Source organism: Carettochelys insculpta, unplaced genomic scaffold (genome assembly GCF_033958435.1).
Source record: "Carettochelys insculpta isolate YL-2023 unplaced genomic scaffold, ASM3395843v1 scaffold_0080, whole genome shotgun sequence".
Lineage (NCBI taxonomy): Eukaryota > Metazoa > Chordata > Testudines > Carettochelyidae > Carettochelys > Carettochelys insculpta.
This window is the reverse complement of record NW_027439117.1, coordinates 12,501-20,000: the sequence shown is the minus strand read 5'-3', so window position 1 is coordinate 20,000 and position 7,500 is coordinate 12,501. Positions and strand designations below refer to the sequence as shown.

At 63.9% G+C, this 7,500-nt stretch overlaps 1 non-coding gene across 1 annotated transcript; it reads left to right on the top strand.

The window, feature by feature from the left end:
- Window positions 1-4,240: 4,240 nt before the first annotated feature.
- On the top strand, window positions 4,241-4,359 carry LOC142006516 (5S ribosomal RNA). Its single transcript, XR_012643578.1, has one exon. It is a non-coding gene; the product is annotated as a 5S ribosomal RNA (ribosomal RNA).
- Window positions 4,360-7,500: the final 3,141 nt, after the last annotated feature.

Below are 7,500 nucleotides of genomic sequence, written 5' to 3'. Positions count from 1 at the left end.
TGTTGTCCCTGCCGGACTTAGAAAATTTTTCTCTCCCGCTCGGAACCGGGGTTGACCTGTTGTCCCTGCCGGACTTAGAAAATTTTTCTCTCCCGCCTGGGACCGGGGTTGACCTGTTGTCCCTGCCGGACTTGGAGCCCGAGGAGGGGATCGGCCACCAGGTAAACCTCCGCTGAAAGCGGCCACGGTTTACCTGGTGCCCGGGGAGCGAATCGGACACCAGGTCAACCTCAGCTGAAGCGGCCGGGGTTGACCTGCTGTCCCTGCCGGACTTGGAAAATTTTTCTCTCCAGCCTGGGACCGGGGTTGACCTGTTGTCCCTGCCGGACTTAGAAATTTTTTCTCTCCCCGCCTGGGACCGGGGTTGACCTGCTGTCCCTGCCGGACTTAGAAAATTTTTCTCTCCCGCCTGGGACCGGGGTTGACCTGTTGTCCCTGCCGGACTTAGAAATTTTTTCTCTGCCGCCTGGGACCGGGGTTGACCTGTTGTCCCTGCCGGACTTAGAAATTTTTTCTCTGCCGCCTGGGACCGGGGTTGACCTGTTGTCCCTGCCGGACTTAGAAATTTTTTCTCTGCCGCCTGGGACCGGGGTTGACCTGTTGTCCCTGCCGGACTTAGAAATTTTTTCTCTCCAGCCTGGGACCGGGGTTGACCTGTTGTCCCTGCCGGACTTAGAAATTTTTTCTCTCCCGCCCGGTACCGGGGTTGACCTGTTGTCCCTGCCGGACTTAGAAATTTTTTCTCTGCCGCCTGGGACCGGGGTTGACCTGTTGTCCCTGCCGGACTTAGAAAATTTTTCTCTCCCGCCTGGGACCGGGGTTGACCTGTTGTCCCTGCCGGACTTAGAAATTTTTTCTCTGCCGCCTGGGACCGGGGTTGACCTGTTGTCCCTGCCGGACTTAGAAAATTTTTCTCTCCCGCCCGGGACCGGGGTTGACCTGTTGTCCCTGCCGGACTTAGAAATTTTTTCTCTGCCGCCTGGGACCGGGGTTGACCTGTTGTCCCTGCCGGACTTAGAAATTTTTTCTCTCCCGCCCGGTACCGGGGTTGACCTGTTGTCCCTGCCGGACTTAGAAATTTTTTCTCTGCCGCCTGGGACCGGGGTTGACCTGTTGTCCCTGCCGGACTTAGAAAATTTTTCTCTCCCGCTCGGAACCGGGGTTGACCTGTTGTCCCTGCCGGACTTAGAAAATTTTTCTCTCCCGCCTGGGACCGGGGTTGACCTGTTGTCCCTGCCGGACTTGGAGCCCGAGGAGGGGATCGGCCACCAGGTAAACCTCCGCTGAAAGCGGCCACGGTTTACCTGGTGCCCGGGGAGCGAATCGGACACCAGGTCAACCTCAGCTGAAGCGGCCGGGGTTGACCTGCTGTCCCTGCCGGACTTGGAAAATTTTTCTCTCCAGCCTGGGACCGGGGTTGACCTGTTGTCCCTGCCGGACTTAGAAATTTTTTCTCTCCCCGCCTGGGACCGGGGTTGACCTGCTGTCCCTGCCGGACTTGGAGCCCCAGGAGGGGATCGGCCACCAGGTCAACCTCCGCTGAAAGCGGCCACGGTTTACCTGGTGCCCGGGGAGCGAATCGGACACCAGGTCAACCTCTGCTAAAGCGACCGAGGTTGACCTGGTGCCCGGGGAGCGAATCTGACACCAGGTCAACCTCTGCTAAAGCGCCAGAGGTTGACCTGGTGCCCGGGGAGCGAATCGGACACCAGGTCAACCTCTGCTAAAGCGGCCGGGGTTGACCTGCTGTCCCTGCCGGACTTAGAAAATTTTTCTCTCCAGCCTGGGACCGGGGTTGACCTGTTGTCCCTGCCGGACTTAGAAATTTTTTCTCTCCCGCCTGGGACCGGGGTTGACCTGTTGTCCCTGCCGGACTTAGAAAATTTTTCTCTGCCGCCTGGGACCGGGGTTGACCTGTTGTCCCTGCCGGACTTAGAAAATTTTTCTCTCCCGCTCGGAACCGGGGTTGACCTGTTGTCCCTGCCGGACTTAGAAAATTTTTCTCTCCCGCCTGGGACCGGGGTTGACCTGTTGTCCCTGCCGGACTTGGAGCCCCAGGAGGGGATCGGCCACCAGGTCAACCTCCGCTGAAAGCGGCCACGGTTTACCTGGTGCCCGGGGAGCGAATCGGACACCAGGTCAACCTCAGCTGAAGCGGCCGGGGTTGACCTGCTGTCCCTGCCGGACTTGGAGCCCGAGGAGGGGATCGGCCACCAGGTCAACCTCCGCTGAAAGCGGCCACGGTTTACCTGGTGCCCGGGGAGCGAATCGGACACCAGGTCAACCTCTGCTAAAGCGGCCGGGGTTGACCTGCTGTCCGTGCCGGACTTGGAGCCCGAGGAGGGGATCGGCCACCAGGTCAACCTCCGCTGAAAGCGGCCACGGTTTACCTGGTGCCCGGGGAGCGAATCGGACACCAGGTCAACCTCTGCTAAAGCGGCCGGGGTTCACCTGCTGTCCCTGCCGGACTTGGAGCCCGAGGAGGGGATCGGCCACCAGGTCAACCTCCGCTGAAAGCGGCCACGGTTTACCTGGTGCCCGGGGAGCGAATCGGACACCAGGTCAACCTCTGCTAAGGCGCCCGAGGTTGACCTGGTGCCCGGGGAGCGAATCGGACACCAGGTCAACCTCTGCTACGGCGGCCGGGGTTGACCTGCTGTCCCTGCCGGACTTAGAAAATTTTTCTCTCCCCGCCCGGAACCGGGGTTGACCTGTTGTCCCTGCCGGACTTGGAGCCCGAGGAGGGGATCGGCCACCAGGTCAACCTCCGCTGAAAGCGGCCACGGTTTACCTGGTGCCCGGGGAGCGAATCGGACACCAGGTCAACCTCTGCTAAAGCGGCCGGGGTTGACCTGCTGTCCCTGCCGGACTTGGAGCCCGAGGAGGGGATCGGCCACCAGGTCAACCTCCGCTGAAAGCGGCCACGGTTTACCTGGTGCCCGGGGAGCGAATCGGACACCAGGTCAACCTCTGCTAAAGCGGCCGGGGTTGACCTGCTGTCCGTGCCGGACTTGGAGCCCGAGGAGGGGATCGGCCACCAGGTCAACCTCCGCTGAAAGCGGCCACGGTTTACCTGGTGCCCGGGGAGCGAATCGGACACCAGGTCAACCTCTGCTAAAGCGGCCGGGGTTCACCTGCTGTCCCTGCCGGACTTGGAGCCCGAGGAGGGGATCGGCCACCAGGTCAACCTCCGCTGAAAGCGGCCACGGTTTACCTGGTGCCCGGGGAGCGAATCGGACACCAGGTCAACCTCTGCTAAGGCGCCCGAGGTTGACCTGGTGCCCGGGGAGCGAATCGGACACCAGGTCAACCTCTGCTACGGCGGCCGGGGTTGACCTGCTGTCCCTGCCGGACTTAGAAAATTTTTCTCTCCCCGCCCGGAACCGGGGTTGACCTGTTGTCCCTGCCGGACTTGGAGCCCGAGGAGGGGATCGGCCACCAGGTCAACCTCCGCTGAAAGCGGCCACGGTTTACCTGGTGCCCGGGGAGCGAATCGGACACCAGGTCAACCTCTGCTAAAGCGGCCGGGGTTGACCTGCTGTCCCTGCCGGACTTGGAGCCCGAGGAGGGGATCGGCCACCAGGTCAACCTCCGCTGAAAGCGGCCACGGTTTACCTGGTGCCCGGGGAGCGAATCGGACACCAGGTCAACCTCTGCTAAAGCGGCCGGGGTTCACCTGCTGTCCCTGCCGGACTTGGAGCCCGAGGAGGGGATCGGCCACCAGGTCAACCTCCGCTGAAAGCGGCCACGGTTTACCTGGTGCCCGGGGAGCGAATCGGACACCAGGTCAACCTCTGCTAAGGCGCCCGAGGTTGACCTGGTGCCCGGGGAGCGAATCGGACACCAGGTCAACCTCCGCTAAAGCGCCCGAGGTTGACCTGGTGCCCGGGGAGCGAATCGGACACCAGGTCAACCTCTGCTACGGCGGCCGGGGTTGACCTGCTGTCCCTGCCGGACTTGGAAAATTTCTCTCCCCGCCTCGGACCGGGGTTGACCTGCTGTCCCTACCGGACTTAGAACATTTTTCTCTCCCCGCCCCGGCCCGGGGGTTAACCTCGGGGCGCACAGCTTCCCGGGTCTGACGTGCACGTCCTGTCACCTCCCGGGCCCGGCGTCCTCGTCCTCCCTTCCCCTTGGGCCGGCTCGGAGGAAGTTTTCCCTCGGCCCGGCCTCCGGGTTAATTGTTTGGGCCCGGCTGACTGAGGCCAGGCTGCTGACGCTAAAGCCCGGGGAGGCGGGGGCCTACGGCCATACCGGACCGAATGCCCCCGATCTCGTCCGATCTCGGAAGGTAAACCGTCCCGGGCCTGGCTAGTACCTGGATGGGTGACCGCCTGGGAATCCCAGGTGCCGTAGGCAGCTTTTGGCCCCAGCGGGGGTAGAGCGGGGCGTGTGTCTGCCGTGCGGGAGCAGGGAAGCCGTGAGGCCAAGGCGGCGCGACGGTCCTGGGGGGCGCTGAGGCCTTTCCCTCTGCCTGCCTGCGTGTCGGGGGCGGGGGGGCGGGCGAGGAAGCTTAGGCCCTCACCCGGTGCGGTGCGATGGCTTGGGTCGGGTCGGGGAGAGGGAAGAAAGCGTGTGTGGAGCGTTGGTGGGGCAGGTGTGTGTGTGGGAGTGCTGGGTGGGGCAGGCCGTTGAGGCGGTGGCGGTGGTGGTGTTTTTGGTGGGAGTGAGTTGGGGTCAGGTGGGTGTGGGGTCCCGCCCGGGGGGTGGATGGTCTGAGGGTTAAGGCTTGGAACGTGCGTCTTGGGGGACCGTGGGTGGAGGTTGTTGAGAGCGGGGAAGGCCCTGGGTCTCGGTTGTGGACTATTAAGCCCGGTGGAGGGGGACCGTGGGGGGAGGTTGTTGAGAGCGGGGAAGGCCCTGGGTCCCGGTTGTGGACTATTAAGCCCGGTGGAGGGGGACCGTGGGTGGAGGTTGTTGAGAGCGGGGAAGGCCCTGGGTCTCGGTTGTGGACTATTAAGCCCGGTGGAGGGGGACCGTGGGTGGAGGTTGTTGAGAGCGGGGAAGGCCCTGGGTCCCGGTTGTGGACTATTAAGCCCGGTGGAGGGGGACCGTGGGTGGAGGTTGTTGAGAGCGGGGAAGGCCCTGGGTCTCGGTTGTGGACTATTAAGCCCGGTGGAGGGGGACCGTGGGGGGAGGTTGTTGAGAGCGGGGAAGGCCCTGGGTCCCGGTTGTGGACTATTAAGCCCGGTGGAGGGGGACCGTGGGTGGAGGTTGTTGAGAGCGGGGAAGGCCCTGGGTCTCGGTTGTGGACTATTAAGCCCGGTGGAGGGGGACCGTGGGTGGAGGTTGTTGAGAGCGGGGAAGGCCCTGGGTCCCGGTTGTGGACTATTAAGCCCGGTGGAGGGGGACCGTGGGTGGAGGTTGTTGAGAGCGGGGAAGGCCCTGGGACCCGGTTGTGGACTATTAAGCCCGGTGGAGGGGGACCGTGGGTGGAGGTTGTTGAGAGCGGGGAAGGCCCTGGGTCTCGGTTGTGGACTATTAAGCCCGGTGGAGGGGGACCGTGGGTGGAGGTTGTTGAGAGCGGGGAAGGCCCTGGGACCCGGTTGTGGACTATTAAGCCCGGTGGAGGGGGACCGTGGGTGGAGGTTGTTGAGAGCGGGGAAGGCCCTGGGTCCCGGTTGTGGACTATTAAGCCCGGTGGAGGGGGACCGTGGGTGGAGGTTGTTGAGAGCGGGGAAGGCCCTGGGACCCGGTTGTGGACTATTAAGCCCGGTGGAGGGGGACCGTGGGTGGAGGTTGTTGAGAGCGGGGAAGGCCCTGGGTCCCGGTTGTGGACTATTAAGCCCGGTGGAGGGGGACCGTGGGTGGAGGTTGTTGAGAGCGGGGAAGGCCCTGGGTCCCGGTTGTGGACTATTAAGCCCGGTGGAGGGGGACCGTGGGTGGAGGTTGTTGAGAGCGGGGAAGGCCCTGGGACCCGGTTGTGGACTATTAAGCCCGGTGGAGGGGGACCGTGGGTGGAGGTTGTTGAGAGCGGGGAAGGCCCTGGGTCTCGGTTGTGGACTATTAAGCCCGGTGGAGGGGGACCGTGGGTGGAGGTTGTTGAGAGCGGGGAAGGCCCTGGGACCCGGTTGTGGACTATTAAGCCCGGTGGAGGGGGACCGTGGGTGGAGGTTGTTGAGAGCGGGGAAGGCCCTGGGTCCCGGTTGTGGACTATTAAGCCCGGTGGAGGGGGACCGTGGGTGGAGGTTGTTGAGAGCGGGGAAGGCCCTGGGACCCGGTTGTGGACTATTAAGCCCGGTGGAGGGGGACCGTGGGTGGAGGTTGTTGAGAGCGGGGAAGGCCCTGGGTCTCGGTTGTGGACTATTAAGCCCGGTGGAGGGGGACCGTGGGTGGAGGTTGTTGAGAGCGGGGAAGGCCCTGGGACCCGGTTGTGGACTATTAAGCCCGGTGGAGGGGGACCGTGGGTGGAGGTTGTTGAGAGCGGGGAAGGCCCTGGGTCCCGGTTGTGGACTATTAAGCCCGGTGGAGGTGTTGCGTACGGTGGATGTAAGGGGGAGGGCGTATGAAGTGACCGAGGAGTGGGCAAGGAAACGGGGGGAAAAATTTGGAGGCGAAGGCGGCCGAAAAAGGGTGCGGTTGACCTGGTGCCCGGGGAGCGAATGGGCCACCAGGTCAACCCCCGCTGAAAGCAGCGGAGGTTGACCTGGTGCCCGGGGAGCGAATCGGCCACCAGGTCAACCCCCGCTGAAAGCACCGGAGGTTGACCTGGTGCCCGGGGAGGGAATCGGCCACCAGGTCAACCCCCGCTGAAAGCACCGGAGGTTGACCTGGTGCCCGGGAAGGGAATCGGCCACCAGGTCAACCCCCGCTGAAAGCACCGGAGGTTGACCTGGTGCCCGGGGAGGGAATCGGCCACCAGGTCAACCCCCGCTGAAAGCACCGGAGGTTGACCTGGTGCCCGGGGAGCGAATCGGCCACCAGGTCAACCCCCGCTGAAAGCAACGGAGGTTGACCTGGTGCCCGGGGAGCGAATGGGCCACCAGGTCAACCCCCGCTGAAAGCAGCGGAGGTTGACCTGGTGCCCGGGGAGCGAATCGGCCACCAGGTCAACCCCCGCTGAAAGCAGCGGAGGTTGACCTGGTGCCCGGGGAGGGAATCGGCCACCAGGTCAACCCCCGCTGAAAGCAGCGGAGGTTGACCTGGTGCCCGGGGAGGGAATCGGCCACCAGGTCAACCCCCGCTGAAAGCAGCGGAGGTTGACCTGGTGCCCGGGGAGCGAATCGGCCACCAGGTCAACCCCCGCTGAAAGCAGCGGAGGTTGACCTGGTGCCCGGGGAGGGAATCGGCCACCAGGTCAACCCCCGCTGAAAGCAGCGGAGGTTGACCTGGTGCCCGGGGAGGGAATCGGCCACCAGGTCAACCCCCGCTGAAAGCAGCGGAGGTTGACCTGGTGCCCGGGGAGCGAATCGGCCACCAGGTCAACCCCCGCTGAAAGCAGCGGAGGTTGACCTGGTGCCCGGGGAGGGAATCGGCCACCAGGTCAACCCCCGCTGAAAG